Source organism: Rattus rattus, chromosome 3 (assembly GCF_011064425.1).
Source record: "Rattus rattus isolate New Zealand chromosome 3, Rrattus_CSIRO_v1, whole genome shotgun sequence".
NCBI classification, from domain to species: domain Eukaryota; kingdom Metazoa; phylum Chordata; class Mammalia; order Rodentia; family Muridae; genus Rattus; species Rattus rattus.
In genome coordinates this window covers 114,873,700-114,887,838 of record NC_046156.1, presented here as the reverse complement: position 1 = coordinate 114,887,838, position 14,139 = coordinate 114,873,700, and positions in this window count along the sequence as shown.

Sequence of the window (14,139 nt, the reverse complement as noted above, 5' to 3'; positions counted from 1 at the left end):
ACTCAGGGATGTGTGTGTTCTCAGCTGAGAGGACAGCTACCAATCTGCCAGTTCTCAGCCAAGCTTCATGAGCAAGTGACCTGCACAGGGTAAACTTGTCCACTCTGGTGGGACAAGTTCCCATCCAGACGCTGTTAATGCCTGTAGCTTTCTCTGCATTATCAAGGGAGATTGGCTGAACAGTTCACTAGGCAAACCCGTGCTGGCATAGCTGTATATTTGATGACTTTAAAAATCCGCACCTTGGGGGTTTTGGAAAATTTCACTTTAGTAACTTTGCCTGGACTTGAAATTCTCCTAGGACAGAGGAAAATCTTGGGGGTAAATGGACCTAGCACATAACCTGACGGACAAGCATACGTCCACAGCTTGTCTTCATGCGAGTCCCCATCTAACTGAGCTAGTGTTGTTCCTCAGATGGAGACAGAGATGGATGTGCTAGCATAAGACATACATTTAAATGGCAGACTCACTCTACAAAGGGGATGGAAGAACAAGGAAGAAGTAGAAATGCTGTAACAGAAAGGACAAAGCGTGCTGTAATATGAACACATAGCTGTATGGCTACAACAATTTTCAAGTGAACATATCTATGATCCTGGAATAGTACTTTATGTTTCTTGCCAAAGTCATCATTATTACATAGGATTCTTGGGAAAAACTGGAAAGACTCTAGACATTTAATTGAGTATAGATTAAAGGAAAAGGAGAGTAATTTTCTATAAGTAGTTTCCTTAGAATTTGGAATCTTAGCTTTGTTACACAGAGTGAGGAATGATGGGACCTTGGGGTTCATGTGGATCATTTCTAATGTTGAGTGACAATGAAACAAATTTATAAGTTCTGAGTCACCACCTGGAATCTTTTCCCCTCTCATCACAGTCCCTCAAGCCCAAGCATGATAGAGACTTAGATACAACATTCACATGGAAGTGAAGGTTTCTGTATAAATCTGTACACAATAAAACTGGTTTTATATATATATATATATATATATATATATATATATATATATTAGTGATGTTCAAGCATTGCTGTATAGTTGATGATTATCAGGATTATTATGGCATCTCTAGAAGGTTCTTCAGTTCCTCATCTGACATGAATTCATGATTGAGTGTACATGTGATTACATGTGTGTGTCCTGTGTGCAAGTATTCATGTGTGTCCCATGTTTTGGATGTGTAAGCGTATGCATGCTGAGCCTTCTCTTTGTGTCTGTGTCCTGTGCATATATGATTGCCTTATGTGTCTGTATGTGTCTATGTTCAAAAGAGGGTAGGTTTCATTTATTTTAAGCATCGGGTACAGAGTTGACCATTGCTCACATTAAACGAATTCTCTACATAATTGCTATGGTTTTATTGTGTAGCTGTAATAGAATTTTCATGAGAACAACATTTCTCATCCTAAAGTACAGTTTTATAGTAATTATAATGCCCTGGTGTTTCATGTATAAAAATAAAATTCCTATAAAACTACTGGCCCTAGCAAATGTATAGGAGAAAGAGCAAGTGCCTGACCCCAGAGGCTCATCCTCGAGTGCTGGACACTACTGGTCACGGCATTGCCTTCAACTGCCAGGATGCATTCTTGCACATCAATAGCACAAGCTTTGAAGAAGGGAAATGACTTGTGACAGTCCCGCTGATGTGTCTCATCTGATTTAACCACAGGCGTCAGAGCAACCAAGTTGCTGCCTGATTTTATATATTTCACAGACATAAAGGCTCTTCAGTAATGCATGGATGATCTAGGCTATGTTGAAAAACATTTATCAGGCTATTTGGGATTGTTTGTCATGGTGTGAACAAATGATTGTATATTTCTTGATGATTCCCTGTAGATCTTAACAGAAGGTGATTTTCTTCCCTCTCTCTCCCTCCCTCCCTCCCTCCCCCTCCTCCCCCTCCCCCCCTCTCTCTCCTCTCTCCCTCTCTCTCTCCTTTCTTCTTTTTTGTACTGTCAGACAACTCTTTCCCAGAGAGCAGGCTCTGACCTGCACTGCCTCTGAAATCTGACTCCACTGTGTCAGTAGAGCAGAATCGGTTTGGAAAATGACAAGAGGACTCACTGAAGTATGTTCATTTTTCCTTCTTGTATGACAATATTTTCATAGTTTTTTCTCATTTTTGGAATTTGTCTTACTTAGGTTATCCATTGCTGTAAATAGACATCAACTCATATAAAGGCCAACATTTAGTTGGGGTTGGCTTACATTTTCTGAGGTTCAGTCCATTATCATCATTGTGGAAAACATGGCAGTGTGCAGCAGGCATGGTGCTGGAGAAGGAGCTGAGAGGTCTACATCTTCATCTGCAGGTAGCCAGAAAGAGACACTTTTCCACATAAGGCAGAGCTTGAGCATAGGACCTCAAAGCCCACCCCCAAGAGTGACACATTTCTACTAACAAGGCCACGCCCATGGCAACAAGGCCACGCCCCCGGCAACAAGGCCACAACTCCTAGTTTTACCACTCCCTGGGCCAAATATATTTAAACCACAGAATTGTATTTCTAATTGACAAATAATAATCATATGTGTGTGTAGGGCAGAGAGTAATATTGGACATGTGTTTATAATGTAAAATCATTAAGTCTATTTTTTTGGCAAATATATCATCTTACACACCCTAAATATTTTTTGTTTGGTGGCAAAACACGTAAATATTCTTTCATCAATTTTGAAATACACAATTCGTTTTGTTTGTAGTAACAGTCAAGATTCTGTTCAGAGACCATCATTTATTTTCTACTTGTAAATCCATAATGACACTATATTTATGAAGATAATTCATAGTTTCCCTGAGTATAGATTATGAAACACAATCAAACATTATTTCTGTATGATTTATTGTATTTGTATTCAGAGTGAAGCTGCTTAGAAAATGTCACCAGTCATGCTGGTAGTGCTACACACACCTGTGAAAGAGTGTCAGCCTGTCAGGAAGGGCTTTGGGGACACTTTATGATTTCCAAATCATAAAGTGACTCCAGCTGTACTATTGATTCTACTTAACATCATTCTTCATATTTTGACACATATGTAACTCCATGCAACTGTATGGTTCCATTAGAATCAAAGAGTGTGAAGAAACAAGACCCTTCCTTGCCACACTGAGAAGAATGTCAGTGCAGAACAAGAGACATGTCTTAATCACTGTTCTATTGTGGAGAGATACCATGCCTAAGGAAATTCTTTTAAAAGAAAGTATTTAATTGAGAGGTTGCTTAGTGCTTCAGAAGTTTAGTCCGTCATGGTAAAGAATATGGCGGCACATGGGTGGACGTGCTGCTGGGGAAGTAACTGAGAGTTCTAGTTCTATATCCTCATCTGGTGGCAGAGAGTGTGACTCGGGTTGGCACAGGCTTTTGAAACCTCAAAGCTTGCCCTCAGAAACACACTTCTTCCAACAATGCCATCCATCCCAATCCTTCTAAGCCTCTCAAATACTGTCACACCCTGACGACTAAGCATTCAAATACATGAGTCCATAGAGTCTAGTCTATTCAAATTACCACAAGACAAAAACCCAAGCTACTCCGAAGGATTTTCTTATTACTTGTATTTGTCTTTCATGCAAATTTTATGAAAATAAACAAATTTGATTTTTTTCTAGAAAGTTTCAAAGTTAATAATACAGAATTGTATTATTAAAATACCATTGGAAATTGTATCGAAATTGCACATAGTTATATTTTAGATACCTATTAAAATGTCTTTCATAACTTTTAATATTTCAAGATAACAGGAAATGAAGTAAAAAATAATTTAAATGTTGTATGAGCTTTTTCAGAATAAATATTCCTGGAGCCAAATGAAAGCATCTGACCAACAAAGAAATACAGGCTGAACTTTACATTAACTGGGTTCAAAGTGGAAAGCAATAACAACAACAAAAATGTCCAACAGAAAACAAAACCTTTCTTTGCTTCTAAAACATTCCTTCTCCAAACAGTTATATCAAATCAATGCCTATATTTGACATGTGTCTTTCATTCCATCAATCATTTTTAGGTGTGAAATAGGAAAATAAACAATGATTTTCACAAAGCACTAATATTGAATTACACATAAATTAGAGATGGATCCTACATGTAGGGGAAACTGAGATGGAGCTGGGAGCTGGGGTTGCCTGCTTCCCAGGTGCATACTCTCTCTACCTGGATCCATGTCTGAAAGGAATCTCTTGGACTTTGAGAAGAATGGAGATAAGAAATTTCATGGTGAATGGTAGCAAGTGGAGCTGAGTCAAAACCCATATGGTGGAAAGATTCAGTTCCTCAAAACTGTCCTCTGATCTCCACTTTTGCTTGTTAACATATCACACACATACACATAGAAAATCACATACACACAGACATTCACACATACATACACTTAGACACACACACAAACACACAGACATGAATACACACAGAAATATACATATACACACAGAAATACACAGAGATATACATATACATACAGAAATATTCATACAGACACATGAACACACACAATGTTAAAAAAAAGAATAGTAGTCAGTTTTTCCCTTCTGACCTTCCTTTCCTGTGACTGTACAGCCACCGGTGACAGGACATGACCCAATAAAGGCCCAGTGAGCTTTAATTTTTAACAACATACAGACGAAAACCTAAAACATATTTTCCTAAACAAACAACACACATGTACTGTGCCCTTTTAGAAATTTCCCTGTGCTGACTCTGGAGTTGCATGTGATACCCTCTGGACAAATCCATCTGTTTATTTCTTTTGATTTATTCCAGGATAATTAGAGATGGAGTTCAATAAAAGACACTTTTAACAGATTTTTCATGCTTTTAGTTCTTTGAGAATTTTGCACAATATATTTGGGTCACATTTACCCCTCCTCTAATTCTTCTAGGTCCCTACCCATCTAAACCTGACTCGTCTTAAAAAAGCAAATCAACCTAAACCAAACAAATAGACAAGCAAATGAAACACAAGTACTCTTGAGTATGTGGCCAGTCCCTGGAGAGTGGTAGACCTACCTGGGGCCACACCCTTAAGGAAAACTGGCTTCTCCCACTTCAGTACTCTATGAATTGCCAATAGCTTCTCAGCTAGGGATGGGACTTTGTGCCACCTCCCCAGATTTTAAACAGGAGAAACAAGAGAAAGAGATCACTTAGTAAGGAAATAAAGGACCTTAGAGTTGCCCTTCATTGTCTTTACAGCTGATGCACATGAATTAGTACAAAAGGGATCCCAAAGAATTTTAATGGGATCTTAGGCTGATTCCTTAGTAGCACTTGACAGGATTATAATTGACTAGGGAAAGTCTAGCTCACAAGGATGCTGGGAGGTAAGAGTTGACAGTCCTGATCGGTGTTCCCAGAAAAGATCTGCAGAGAGGAATGAGGCAATGCCTAAAGTCACATAGCCCTTAGCCACTCAATACCATTTCAAGAGTTTCTCTATTGGAGACCTTCACAACGAATTCTAATTGTTCTGGGATTCTGGCTTCTCAGTGGAGAGAAGCATCAACCAAACTCTGGAGTGAGGTGCTATTCTTCCATGCACCCGTAATTTTCCTCACTTTCCTGCCTCAGTTACAGCATGTATGGGAAGAAACTTAGAGAATAATTTCTTGGTAAAAGTCAAAATGAGAAAGGTTTCTTCCCCATATTCATAATGCAAAACCCGAACCATGCAGGAGGCTCCAAATCTGTACTTCTCCTGCTGACCTTGCACATGAATTCCACATTTTGTGGTGAAGTACATAAGCCATAATACAGAAAAATGCTAGTGTGCGTAAGAGCAAATATTTATGATGCCTTAAGTAAGTCATAATTTTCACTTGCAGAATGTGTGTGATTGCATAGTAATTAGCATCAGAAAGAACATTTCCTGCCAATTAGAGTCTGATTAAAAAAATTTAGAAAGATTCCTAAAGTTAGGTTACCTTGGCCAAAAGGCTATTCTTAGTATCCCGGAAAATGCTCCTGAATTGGTGGTGACGGGAATTAGAAATCTTGGCAAAATTATTTAAACATAGTTATGTGGCTGGTGGGGCCACACAGATGAGAAACTCTGAAAAGAAACAGAAGAGCCTTGGCTGTCCAGACCCTCCACCATGGCTTCGTGACGTCAGCAAGACTGACTTCTTGCATGAAGTCAGTCTGTAAGGAGGGGCATGACACAGCAGAATCTCTGGCTCCCACCAACCAGACCTCACAGGTCCTGACAACAGAGGATGCCTCTAGATTGTACAGTTACCTCCAAGGGCCACTACCCATGAGGAGCAGGTCTACGGACCATATTCATTATGACTTTGTGACCAAAGGCTTCCTTCTGTCCACCTCGCAAGGCCGTCTCTGAGATATATGACTGGAAAGAGAAATCAGATAGAACCTGGGTGCTTGCGTATCTGGCTTTCAGCTTTTTTGTGTACCTAACAGAAGAGGGGCAGCAAGCTTAGCAGCATGTCTCAGTTGCTTTAATAATTCCTCTCAGAAGAGGGTCAGAGGAAAGCTGTCTACATGAAGACTCCTCCTTTCTCCAGAACTGTCAAATCTTCAGACTTGTCCAGCGCTCCTTGCTGACCCCATCTTCTCTGCACTGTGGAATGTCAGGAGTCAGCTCAAACTCCATACCCAATGAAACAACCAAAACCATGAGATGTCTTCAGTCCATAAAGTATTTGTAATAATGATTCTTTATATTAGTATAGCAGAGATAATACTGAGTAGCCAGATGGGATTTTTACAGACTTATTTCAGACTTAAAAAGCACAATATTTTTTACACTTTTATATGTACCTTTGAAAACAATTAATATTTGTCCAAATAACTAGTGATCTAAATTGTTTGTGTTCTAAAAACGCTGACAGGATAAACAGCGAGAGCCCTATTATTGTGTGATGACTGTACACGGTAAAGAAAGAGAGCACACAAGTCAAAGAGGACCCTTTAAATGTTCTAAGGCAGTCTGCCGTCATGAGAATTCATAGACAGAGGCAGGAAGGAGCTGGCACAAAGGCAAAGGATAGTGACGGTGTATGTAGTGCACAGACGGTTTGAAAATGGTGGGCAGAGTCAATAACCTTTATTAACTCTAATGTTCCGGCAGAGTTATGCAATATTAGCAAGAACATACTCTTCCATGAAGAGATTGTTATTAGTACTGGACTCTAAAGGGTCTTTATTAAAATGGTTAAGTGCAGATGTGTATGCATGCATTTATATATTAATACTGTATAAAATGCATAGACACACTGTATATACATATTTCTGATATATGCCATATATATTTATTTATGCATCTGTTTCAGGAACCATTACTTAAGAGCCATTTGCTATTTGGAATAACTTACAAAATTTTCAGTTGTGTTGTCATTCTGAAAATTATAGACTCAAACATATAAAGTGTTTTTGGAAATAGTTCCACAGAGGCATATAGTCATTGGTTGCTATATCTAATAGCAATACACTGTTTTAGCTTTTGTCCCTATGGTGAATTAAGTTTTCATGTCTCTGCCTTTAAGATTCTGAAGCTTATGCAAAAGGAACTGGCTTTCCCAGGCCACACCCAGGTGACATTTACTTGCACATGAATACAATGAGAATAAATCTGACACCGGTGTTTGGGGTTTTCAATTTTGTTCTATAGCAAAACCAAAAGAAATAGAAGTACAGATGATGTTTCAGCTTCTGTCTTTACTGTAAAATCAAGTTTTCATGTATCTGCCTTTGAGGATCCAAAGCTTATACAGAAGGAACATTTCGAAATGTGAGTCAATAATGTGTTGATTTGCCTTGTGAGAAATGACAGGATGTGAAATCCATCTATACTGTCTACGGAGTGTGAAGTTGTGGAAATAGCTTTCACAAATACATAACTGATATGAAATTTAATACTCAAAGCCTGAAGATGTGTGGGTTTTATTTACTAATGCAATAAGTTTAGATCAAAATGTAGTAATTAACTATTTTTTTTGTTTTATCAAGGCACACAGTCCCATGGTTGAAAAGTATTAACCAAAGGTCTGTAGAGAATTGCATGCTATACAACATGTTTGAATGAAAATTACCAAACCAAAGTTTTGATTTTTTTCTTTGGTTTGTTTTGTTTTATTAAAATAAGGAGTAAGAAAGAACTTGAAATTGAGTGGGTAGGAAGCTTTGGAGGACTTGGTAGGAGTTCTGTGAGGTTAAAGAATTTGATTAAAATATATTGCATTAAATTTTTAATTAAAAAAACTGAGTTTGAATCTCCATCACGCACCAATCTGGGTGTGGCTGGGCATGGCAATAACTCAAGTCTACAGGGACAGAGACGGGCAGGTTTGGGGCTGGTTGACCAGTTAGTCAAATAGCAGCAAGTTCCAGGTTCAGAGAGAGCCTCTCCCTCAAAATCAATAAATAAACAAATAAAATAAGGTGGGGTTACACTTGAGGAAGGCACATTAAAGTTGGCCTAGTACTTACACATACACACTGTCTAGGGTATTTCATGAACATGCACAAATACATGCACACATATGTACACAAACCCATGTAAAAAGTCTTAGGCAAACACTATTTTCCCTTTACAATATTTCCATTATAAATATTTTTAAATGTAATTCTATATGTTAAAAACAATAAAAGAAACTCCACCTGACTACATTTCCCTTTTTTTCAAGGACCTGGGTTCAATTCTCAGTACTACAAAAATATAACCATGTAACTCTTGAGCAAGTGAATGCAAGGGACTCACTTAACAGGTAGAGTTAAGGTTCAGGCTTGCCCTTTGTCACATGTCTATATTTTTGCTCTATAAGTCCCTTCTAACTCACTGATCCAGCATTGTATTTCTGTTTGAAATAGGTTCATATTTAGTTCACAGGGATCACATGGCTGCCACATGTACTTCTCTTTAGAGTGTGAATGTCTTTTTATAGTAATCCTGACCGCATGTGTATGAGTTTACATATACCCATGCATATCGGAGTATGTGTGCACTCACATGAGAGTGCACACACACAATACAAACACGCACACATTGTTTCTAATGGTTAAAATTTAACCTTTTAGGTTTGGGGGAGCATATAATTCTACATTCATTTTCTGCTACATTAGCAGTCTGCTTCACATGAAAGGACAGACTTCTATAAACTTCATGAGCCAGTCTGTGCTGCAGATGCAATGATCCATGTTTTATTGTGTATGACATGATCAGAGTCAAGCTCCATTCATGCCACCTCAGGTGCAATAAACATCTCACATCAAAGCAAACACCAATCTGACTTTCACTATACATGGTCCATGAGCAATGTGGTTGCTACATCCAGAGCATCAGGCAGCGGACAAACAATTATGTTCAACATGGGATACAAAAATTACTCGTGGAAGAAAGAGTACATTTTAAAGGTGATAAATATGAAGAAAGGAATATATTTTTTCTAAAAATGTCAGGGAGAAGTAAAGTCTCAGAATACTTGCTGCAGGCTCGGATCCTGATGTTTTTTTTTCCTTGAGCCTCTGAAAAATAAATCTGGACAAAATGGGATAAAGGAATGAAAGGTGGTCGCTCTGCAGACACCCAGGGCTTCCCTGAACTGATGCTTTATGTGAGAAGTTCTTATTTTAGGATATAAATGATGCTTCTCAATCAAACACTATATATTGATGAAGTATTTCCAGTGCCATTGGTATCTTCTGAGCTGCAAATTAACACAGTTAAAAAGTACATAAAGTCTTTGGGAAGATTTATGTTTAATATTAATCATCTTACTGGAAAAATGTGCAGAATGGGTGACTAAAATCAAGGATTTTTTTCACTGATGAGAACATCTGTGCAGAAAGTAGAAAAAGTGAGGAAAAGTTCACATTTGCTCTAAAATTGTGAAGTGCAGCTGAGATAGTCATCAACACAGGAATAGGCAATAAAATTTGGTACTTAACAAAGCTCAAGTCCAAGTGGATCAAAACCTCAACATAAAATCAGATACACTAAATCTAATAGAAGAGAAAGTGTGGTGTAGTTTTGACACATTGATTGGTACAGGAGACAACTTCATGAAAAGAACAGGAATAGCTCAGGCACGAAGATCAACAATTAATAAATGGGACCTCGTGAAACTGAAGTTTCCGTAAGGCAAAGGACACCATCAATAGGACAAGTGGCAGCCTAGAGAATGGGAAAAGATCCTGACCAACTTTACATTTAACAGAGGGCTAATATACAATATATATATATTTGTATATAAAACTTAAAAGGTTAGACATAAATAACCCAAATAAAACAATCCAATAAAAAATGGAGTGCAGAGCTAAACAGCGAATTCTCAACAGAGAACTCTTGAATGGCCAAGAAAGATTTGAAGAAATACTGAAAGTCGTTAGCCATCAGTAATATGCAAATCAAAACAACTCCGAGATTTCACCCATCAAAATGGCTAACATCAAAAACCTCAAGTGACAGCACATGCTGGCGAGGATGTGAAGCAAGGGGAACACTTGTACTACCACTTTGGAAATAAACTTGGCAGTTTCTCAGAAAATTAGGAATAGTTCTACGTCAAAACCCAGCTAAACCACTCTTGAGCATATACCCAAAAGTAGTTCTACCATACCACAAAGTCACTTTTTCAACCCTGCTTCTTGCCCCTTCCTCGAGGGTTTCTCATGTATTGAGCCACTGCTACTGATTTGTGTTTGACTATTGGGCTCGACTGCTGACATCCTCACAACAAAGACTGAAATTGCTCAAAAGAACTCCTTCTAAACATCTTCATATTCCACCTCGTCCTATTAACAACCTTCTCCTGCTATCTCTGGTGAGAGGACTAGCAGGGAGGCTGAAGTGTTTAAAAATCCTTAGTAAAGTAGGTTTTGAAAAGCTTAAGTGTACAACCTGAGTTGATTTCAAAATGGCTCTTCAATCATTGTCATTAATGGTGGAGTTATAAGACAATCTCAACATGAAAGATGCCAAAGAAGGGCTGTAATGGCTGAGAAATAGTCTAGGTGAATAAGAAGGGCTGTGAAATACTTGTCTCCATTAATGAGACACAGATACGTGTTTGCGCTAAATGTTACATTGCATTGTTGTCTGTTAAACTGAAAAATTATAATTAATTCAGTGAATGTTTTTCAAAACATGGTGGATTTGTTCACTTTGACTCTATGCTTAACACTTGGAAGTTAGAAAATCATTACAAAAGAAAAAAAACCCGAAGTTTTCATTGTCCTTAGGAAATAAAAATTAAATCCTGTGCTGAGATAAAGCAGGGAAACAGAACAGTATGTGAGAACTAATAATGGGGTTTCCTTATGGACTGACGAGAGTTCAGTTTGTTGCCAAACCTAATGACCAGAGTTCAATCCCTGGATGGACCAAGAACTTCTTATGGTATTTCAGCTGTTCCTTGCCACTGATTTGTATCCTTGGCTTACATATAGAGGGGGATATTTAAATTTTATTTTATAGTGTGTGTGTGTGTGTGTGTGTGTGTGTGTGTGTGTGTGTGTGTGTGTGTGTGTGTGTGTGTGTGTTTTTCTCTGTTGGCTGGGCTTCAGCTAAAGCACAGGGAAAGTAAAGGTCATTGATGAAAATGGCATGGAAAATGATGGAGCATTCTATTCTCTCTCTCTCTCTCTCTCTCTCTCTCTCTCCCATCTCTTCTCCTCCTTTCTTTCTCTTTCTCTCTTCTCTCTTCTTCTCTCACCCTCTCCTTCTCTCCCTTTCTTCCTCTCTCCAACCCCTGTCTCTCCCTCCCTCCTTTTTCTACTCCCTCTCTCCTTCCTTCTCTACTGTATGTGCATACGCACTTCTATATACACATGTGTGCAGAAGTCAGTATAGATCTTTCCTGTTCTTAATTACTCTATACTTTTGTGTTATTTATTATTTATATGTTTTGACAGGGTCTCAACAAATAAGGTAGACTGATTGCCACTGAGCCCTGGGGATCTACCTGTTTCTGTCTCCCTAGTGCTGGTATAACAGCAACATGTCACCACAAGTCCCTTCTTTTACATGAGATCTGGGGGTGGAACTCAGGCCTCCCTGCTTGCCTTTGCAGACTGAGTTACCTCCTAGGTTTGTGTTTGTTTGTGAGTGGCAGAAACTCACAGAAAGCTTGAGTGGGGATTCCATGGCATCCAAGTGATCTGAGGGTTGATTCTTTTAGTTTTCCCTTCTTGCCTATAGCTGTTGGCTTTTGTGCATGTTTACAGGATGACATGATTGCCCAGCCACTGGCTTTCCTGCCCATGTCCACAGTAATGATACAATACATAAGTCTGGAGCAGAAACCCAAAGATTTCCTACTGAGATCTTTCCACAGGGGTCTTTACTGATGGAAACATCAGACCCTTAGAGACTGAACTTTAGAAATTCTTTCTTGAAAATTTCTCAGTGTTGTCACTTAAAGATTCCCAGCTCATTCATCAAGTATCCTGGAGTCATTTAACAAAAAGAGGCCTTGGTGATTTCTCAACATTTTTTGTTATTAAAATGATATTGTGGCTATTATTAATCATTCTTACATCAGTGTGATGTTCTGCCAATAGCTTTTTTGGTGAGATTAGAGTGGGTTTATACTTTTCCATGTACTAGACTTTTCCCACATTTTAGCCATTCCTATTTACAAAGTTGGATATTTGCAAGCCCCAAATTTCATACTGTATTTAGAATTTTGACTTATAAATTTGGAGGAGGTAACTTGGGCATGGTGGTCTTAACTGAACCTCACATGAAACTGGGTTCGTTCTACCCATTTCTCATGACATACTCTTTTTTTGAGGCAGTTCTGTAACTGTATTTGACATCCAGCAGGTTAGTTCGCACCCATATTGACCATCTTTAGTTTTTTTTTTTAATGTGGTAGCATGCATGTAAGTTACCATTGTGTAGAGCTTGTTTGATGAATCCTCATTTTCATTGCGCTTTCTGGACAAACATACTCGGGTGCAATGTGGATCATTCCTTATTCCCTTGGCCCAGGCGGCTTTATTAAGCCTGGTGTCATTTTGTACATCTGGAGTCACCATCTCTTTCATGGCAAATTTCCAGATTTCTTTGAGTGCCCAAGGGGCATGCTTCATGAAGCCCAGTCCATGGATGTGCTTGTGAATGTTGATGGTCTGTTCTCAGGTCACCACCAATTTGATTATCAAATGGCCCTTCCTCTTCTTGCTACCCTTCTTTGCGGGAGCCATTTTTGCCAGGCTCAATTCTCAGGACATACTCATCTAAGCTAGGCACAGGCCACTTTCATCATATGATCAGCTGTCTTTCATTATATAGCAATATCCCATGGTTCTTGATCTTCACACAGCAACTTGGGATGCAGGGGAGTAACTTTCCTTTGACCGTATCATTTTGCTGTGCATTCTCTAAGCAGCCGGATCCACTGAAAAAGGAGTTTGAATCTTGGTTTTATACTTTCTTTATGTTTTAATTTTTGTAGTTTCACCAAATAAGCAAAACTTCCTTAAGCAAGCACTTCCAATGCTGTAGGTGGATGGTTTAGGGTGTTTTCTACCCTAAGCAGTTCTCAACCTTCCTCATGTGGTGAACCCCCAACCATAAATATATTTTCATTTCTACCGCATAACTGTAATCTTGCTACTGTTATGAAACATAATGTAAATATTTGTGTTTTCTGTCGGTTTTAGGTGACCCTAGTGAAAGACCCCAAAGGGGTTATGACCCACAGTTTAAGAACTACTGCCCTAGTGGCATGAGTCAATCACTGGATTTTACTTGATTCCCTTGTGGGGAACCTCACTCACCCCCTCTTTCCCAGGAGAACCCTCACTTCAAGTCCCTGCTGCTCAGAGTGGGCAAGGTGTGAAGATTCCTGTGTTGTGTGAACACACTTTATCACATGCATTCAGTGACTCAGTGCCTTTCATGTTCTCCATCACACAGCAAGCGTGCGCATCGCCCGGTGTTCTGAAAGGTGTGCGTCCCTGCATCCTCTATATTTATTCAAAAATTATTTTCTTTCTTTTAAAGCTTCTATTTATTTCATGTGTATGTGGGTGGGGGAGGGTACTTGCAACACTGCATTTGGGGAGGTCAAAGGACAACTTGTAGGAGCAGATTCTCTCCTTCCAGAGTGTGAGTCCTGGGGATCAAAAATAAATAAATAAATAAATAAATAAATAAATAAATAAATA